Below are 7,412 nucleotides of genomic sequence, written 5' to 3' on the forward strand. Positions count from 1 at the left end.
AAATGTAAATGGGGATGCTAGCAAAAGCTTACTTCTGGAGCTTCATCTATACGTGTGTGTGGGCAGGTCTTTCATCCACACTCCCGGCCAGAGCTAGACTCTCAGTGAGGTTGTGTAAGTATGGGAAATGAAGATGCCACAGGCAGGTGCACTGCATGGAATTCTAAGCCTTGCCTGATAATATGGCTCAACAAAGTTCCAGCGTTTTCAAAGCAAGTGTACCTCAACAACGCTCAAGCCCACACATGAAACACTCTCCAAGTTTGTTGGAAAGCTGACAAGGTGAGAAAATAGTGAATATGTAGCACTAACTGGAAAAACAGAAATACTATGTGCGAAGTCAGCGATTCTCATCAGGTGCATGTCCTCCAGGGTGGGAGGAGCCAATGTTAGGGCTGGGGTGGGGCTGGGGCTGGGGGTGGGAGGAGCAGTAGGCAAAGATATTTGCCACCAAACCTGATGATCTGAGCTCCATCCCTCGATTCACATTGCAGAAGGAGGGGATCCACTGTCACAGTTGTTCTTTAGCATGTAATCACACACCAAATAAACAAAGAAATGATTAAATGAATGATTAAACAAACTGAAGTGAGAAAAACAATGCCCAGAATGCACTGGGTGGAAGGAGATTGTTGTCACATGCCTGTGGTGAAATGTCACACCCCGTCACTCACAAGTAAATAAAGACATAAAAAGAAAAACATCTCAAAAAAGCATTTCAACACAGGGCCCCCAATGGAGGCGCTAGAGAAAGCACCCAAGGAGCTGAAGGGGTCTGAAACCCTATAGGTGGAACAACAATACGAACTAACCAGTACCCCCAGAGCTCATGTCTCTAGCTGCATATGTAGCAGAAGATGGCCTAGTTGGCCATCACTGGGAAGAGAGGCCCCTTGGTCTTGCAAACTTTATATGCCCCAGTACAGGGGAACACCAGGGCCAAGAAGTAGGAGTGAGTGGGCAGGGGAGCAGGGCGGGGGGAGGGTATAGGGAACTTTTGGGATAGCATTTTTAATGTAAATAAAGAAAATATCTAATTTTTAAAAAAGCGGTTCTAAAGATTTTAAGTGGAAAATAAAAGGTGCAAATGTAGAGCAAGTGGAGGTGGAGTCTGATCAGCAATGCATACTTGAAAGTTAACTGTGCTATCATAACACGTTTCTATAGTTATAAATGCTAGGGAAAACACCAAACCCTGACCACTGCCCTTCTCAGTAAGTGGAGGGAGGGAGGGCTGACAAATGCTCTTCCCCAGGTCAGTCCACCAGCTGAATTGGATATCTAAGGCATCAGACTGCCACCTACTGGTGGCACCACGAGTATTTATGGGAAAGAAATGAAATACAGAACAGAGGGAAACGTTCACTTTCCCTGTTATTTCTCAGAAAATTAAGGTAAAATAAGCCATCCAGCCAATTATCCACTGTTCTATTTATTACTCATCCATCCATCCATCCATCCATCCATCCACCCACCCACCCACCCACCCACCCACCCACCTTTAGTGAAGGATGGAGTGCCCACTTTTTCTGTAATAAGCTAATCCTAAATGTAAGGAAGGCAGTGGGAAAATCATCTTCTTTTGGTTCCATGCAGCGTAATTTTGCCTCTGAATCTTTGAAAAATTCTTGAGTAAAGTGGCAATGTACTCCTGTACTACTAAATGGTAACGGGTTCCTAAGGCTTAGCAGGGAAGAGGGAGGGGCAAAGCCATTCTTCACAAAGGAGCATGCGCATACTGAGAGCACTGTCAAAGGAGAGAACGCTTCACTCTCATGCCAGCATTTCCATCTCTGTTAGACAGGGATGGCTGGAGCTTGTAGAGATGCTTCCAGTTGGAATCCATCTGTGTGACGGCCAAAAAGAAATTTTGTTCCATAAGGAGCATCAGAAGGACTTTATGTACACACAAATGTAAGACCTGTATTGTTAAACTCAGTAGCCACTGGGCCACAGGTGACCTTTGGTTTTGTATGAAAAGTGACTTAACTGAGTTGAGATGGGCTGAACATATAAGGTGCTGAGGTCCTGCATAACAGAAATGAACTGAAAATGCCTTGCTAAGCTAATGATATATTATATGCTGAAAGTATTTATGTTTATTAATACCATGTATTATGATATATGTAAAAATATATCACATATAATTTAATCTAATACAAGCATATTATATATGCCAAATATATCATATAATATATACATATACTATATAGTATATATGCATATATACTATACAATAATTATGTATAATACAAGCATATTGTGTTAGATATGATATACTCACATATATACCATAATGTATGGTAATGTAATATACCATATTATATATGGCAGTATCCTGGATACAATGAATGAAATAAAGCATATTATTTTAAACTAATTTCATCTGCTTATGTTTTAACGGGTCTACCATTCAATTTTCATTTTCTATTTTGCCCTGGCTGGTATGGAACTCACCATGCACACCAAGCTGGCTTCAGCCTCCTGAGTTGGCGGATCAAAGGCTTGAGCCACCATTTCTGACTTACAAGAAAATATTTAAATGACATGCATTGCTCAAATACTTTTCCTGTTCACAGGCCCAAGTTTGGCCCATCACAGCCAATGTCCACTGAGTTCTGTAGTGCCTCATGTGTTTTTCCTAAAAGGAAGTTCCATGCTGAGGGGTTTGTGTACACTGCTTTTATCTTCCTTCTGTTGTCATGGCAATCATAACAAAACATGTGTTGTCATCTTTCCATCTTAAGGTCAGGTGACAGAGACCCAGAGAGAGTAGGAACCACAGCCAGGTTTGCACTCCCTCAAACTCAGAGGCCTTCTCTGGAGCATCGGGTTTACTGTCACCATGATAGGGCTGTGCTGGGTTCAATATTGCTTTTCTTTTTCTTTGGCCTGTTCCCTGAATAAACCTGTGACTTTATTATAGGTTGTTTTCCTCGTCTGTACAATCATCTTGCTGCAATTTTTTTCTCTTTTTATTTGCTTCTTGTTGCTGAGACAAACTCTTGTGATTTATCCCAGGCTGGACTCAAACTTGTGACCCTCCTGCCTGCCCTTTCTCAGTGATGGAATTACAGGCACATCACCACGCCTGGCAACCTTGCTGTAATTTGTTTTTTTTTTTAAACATATTTTCCTAGACCCATATTGAATAACACATTTGGAGCTAGAACGGCATGCAGAAGCAGACTTTTCCCAACTGTTCCCAAATTTTGTCCTTCTTGGCTTTAAGTGTCTCAAAGTATAAAATTTCTCAGACATCATAAATCCTTGAGAAAGTGTTCTAAGACATTTCAGACAAAAACAGATTTTCCAGGTTTGCTTGGAATTTTTTTTAGTCTTTTTTGCAGAGGGAACATTCTGTTCCTACAAAACGGACAGGACGAAATCCGTACGCCTCAGACGTTTCTGCCGCATGTGTGTCCATGTGAACATGCACACAGAAGGTCGTTCGTAATCCGTTTCACGGAAAATGGGCTTTTGCCCTTTTGTTTTCTTTGAGACAAATTTTAAATTCTAAAATGAGAAGCATAACAGCTGTTATTTCTGGAACATTATTCAGGAATGGTTAAATGTGACCTGTGTCTAATCACTTTCTGCTTTGTCTCTAATTGTTTGGTTCTCTCGACTTTTAAAGTCCCAAGAAACTTTTAGCAGTGTCTAGAAGATCAGAGTCTAAACAAATCACATGCAGAGCAGCAGTTTTCTAGTGTCTGCAGTGAACGCAGACTATTTGTGGCAGGCTCAACCAGCCATCAACCTACCTTTCCAACCTGTCATGCATGCATCCATCTACCTATCCAGACAGCAGAATATTCATCTACTACCTAATATCTACCTACTCACTCACTCACTTTGCATACAACCTATCTAGTCACCACGTATACATCCATCCATACTTCCATACATCCATACACCCATACATCTATCCCTCCAACCACCTATCTATTCACTTATGGTCCATCTATCCAACTCAAGGAACTAAAATTCTAGGGTAGAAGGCAATAAATAAGCAAATAAAAACTACATATTGAGATTGAGAGAGGGGGCTGGGTGAGGGCAACTGTCTCTAACTGTTCAGGGGAGGATTCAGTTCAGCATCTGCTGGTGGAGGAAATGTCCAGAAGACAGCATAATAGTGCACAGTGTGATAATCTAGAAACTGTCAGGACCTTGTGACTCTAACAGAGGAGTGTTGACTATTGATAGAATACTGTGAGAGTGGGTGAGCATGCATGGGTCTGATGCCCGAGGATGCCAGAGCTCACGGGGGACTTCAGTGAGCAGGAATTTGGAGATACATGCCTGTAAAGCCAGCACTGAGCAGGCACAAGCTGGAGATTCACTTCTAGACCAGCCTGGTCTCCTTCATGAGATACTGTCTCAGAGATCAAAAATACAACAGGAGTGAGCAGTATTTGCATTTTATTCAAAGCTTAGAGGAAAGCAGCAAAGCAGATGTATGTCATTTTCAAATTTATTTTAAAAGACTATTCTTGATGCTGCATAGAATGCCAACTAAAGTGAGAGCAGGCAAGATGCAAAGTGTTTCTTGCACTGTGTGCTCTCCTGCCACTTAGCAAACTGTATTCAGTTTGCACTAACAACTGTGTGCTTCAGTGATATTCTCAAATGCTTTTGCAAGCCAAAACTTCTTAAAGTTTCTTTGTCTTGCTCCTTTTGTTTGCTAGCTTGTTTTAAGCTCCGTGGGATACATTCTTTCCTCAGTGCCCCCGAGGCATGTGGACAGACTACCATAATCGGTTCCCATAGTGCCAAGTTCCACATCTGCATGGGACTCTGACATTCTCCTTGCAGTACGTGGCAGCCCTTGACCTCTGGCACTGGGGCTTTCTGCAAAAACCTTTCCACAGCACTGATGAAATACTTTCTGTGTTGCTCCATGACAAAAGGCTCTAGTAGATGGGCCCTGTCAAGCCTCTGGGGGAGGTGTGCGGTAAGCAACCTCCTTAGAGGTCCTCCCTTAAGCTCTGTAGAGAACAGCATGGCCTACCACTCACAGCAAAGGAAGCATTCTGACAAGAGTGCCCCACTGGTTGCTGCTTCTCTCAGCTTTTCCAAGACTGTTCAGAACTGGTCTGCTCAGCATTCTAATGTCTCAGTTGTCTTGGTTTTTCTTGCTCCTCACCCCTGGAGATGACATTCCCCTGTCATCTGCTCGGGACACACTCGTATGCTATAAGACAGAGACCCTTTCTCAAAGAGCAGGAAGAAATTGGTCATTTTTGAGATGGCCATTCACCCTTTCCTGACCCACCCCACTCTTTGTTTCCACCCAGAGTCTAGGGACACTGAGATGTGGGCCCTTCCCTGATGTCCTCTGGCTTCCTGATGTGGTTGGGCTGCAAGGACCAGAGTAAGAAGGGAAGGAGACCAAGGTTAGAGTTTTCATTTCCAGTACCTTTCCCTGGAAGTTTCCTGGCGGCAGCCCCCTTTTCATGGTCAATTGAGAATGGACAATGAGCTGGGCATGGTGGCGCCACCACGCCTTTAATCCCAGCTCTCGGGAAGCAGAGGCAGGAGGATTTCTGAGTTCGAGGCCAGCCTGGTCTACAAAGTGTGTTCCAGGAGAGCCAGGGATATCTAGAGAAACCCTGTCTCGAAAAACCAAGAGAGAGAGAGAGAGAGAGAGAGAGAGAGAGAGAGAGAGAGCGAGAGAGAGAGAGAGAGAGAGAGAGAGAGAGAGAATGGACAATGAGCTGGGTGGTGGTGGTGCGTGCCTTTAATCCCAGCAATTGGGAGGCAGAGGCAGGTGGGTTTTCAGGGTTTGAGGCCAGCCTGGCCTACAGAGTGATTTCCAGGACAGCAAGGGCTATACAGAGAAATCCTGTCTTGAAAAACCGAAAGAGAGAGAGAGAGAGAGAGAGAGAGAGAGAGAGAGAGAGAGAGAGAGAATGGACAATGAATGTCTCACCTCATGGCCTTGCTTTTTTAACAGAATAATTCTCCCTACAAAACAACACCCTCTGTGTCTAAAGTCTCTGTGACTAATTCATTCATTTCAACAAAGCAAGCCCTCTGTATGTGTGCATGCTTGTCCATGTGTGTAGTGTACTCTCTGTGTGTGTATGTGCACATGTGAGCACATGCCCAGTTTGTGGTGCAAGAGATCTGAACCCAGGGCCTTGCACATGCATGACAAACATAAAATGGAGCCATTTCCCCAGCCACCTCATCTATGCTACCTTTGAGTTTTGCTCATTTTTTAAGGCACCATGCCCACAGTGATTTGCTGGAACAGCAACAAAAAACTTAGCACAGAGGCCAGTTCAAAAGTCCACATTTGTATTCTGTCTTCTAGGACATTGAGCTGCAGCTGGTCTTGAAGGACAGTGAGCGGCCTGGTCATGTGTTTCTGGTAATAGGACAGTCATGATCAATGCTCATCTGTCTAGCTTTCCTCTTTAGGAAGACTACTTTTAAGGATACTTCAGAATAAGATTTTAATCCACTCTTTTATATATTTATATACCTAAAGTAAGGCACTGTTTTGCCAAATGGAGAGCTGTGGAAGGAAGTGCAGGGAGGCTACAGAGTGTGGTATTTAGAGGCAGCTGGATCCAGGAACCCAACATTTCTGAACAGTGTAAGTTTGTGCAAATGTAACTCCTTCTTGTCTGTGACTTTCTGTCAGATCTCTACCTTATAAATCACAGGATAGCAACACCTCAAATCTGCATACTCCCTGGATTTGGCCCAGCAGTAGCTCTTTCATATAACCTAGCTACTAAGTGGAGTAGAACAAAAATTTTCTCATTATCTCCATTGACTCTGAGAGCATCTGAGAAAATACAGCAGCCACTGGTTCTCTGACAAGAATGCTCCTGAGCTGGGTCCTAATGAGCTGTAACAGACACCTAGGAACATTCAAAGGTCCCTCTTCTTTCCAGATGTGTAATAAAAAATACTGAAACAATTCTGTGTGCATGCATTTTCACCTAGCTGCTAACTGCAACCAATTCCTAAAGTGAAGGAAAGGCCACCATGTCAGAGCCTGTGGTTACACGTCCACAAGCTGTTTTGTCTTTAAGCCAGCTCCCACCTTGAAGGTATAACATATCTGCAGCTGGAGATTAGACAATACTAAGCTGATGTGCTATGGTTGTCCGTCTGCCAGATGGGAAGCTTGAATGACTGCCCCACACAGATGGTGTCTATCTATCGGGAGTTTATTTAAAAGAAATCCAAACACTTTGAATAGCTGGAAGCTGTTTGGGAAGTGTCCATGCACCCTCTAGCGGCATGTCTGGGGGAATATTTCCCATGCCCCAAGTAGATTCTGTTTACTGTGAGATAGGGTCGTGACCCAGCACTGGAAGCCTAGAGCAGTCCTTCAGTTACCAGAGGATCTAGATGTTCTTTTGCTAAATGAGAGGAAAACAGCTGAGAAA

This window comes from Mus musculus, chromosome 18, assembly GCF_000001635.26.
Source record: "Mus musculus strain C57BL/6J chromosome 18, GRCm38.p6 C57BL/6J".
Lineage (NCBI taxonomy): Eukaryota > Metazoa > Chordata > Mammalia > Rodentia > Muridae > Mus > Mus musculus.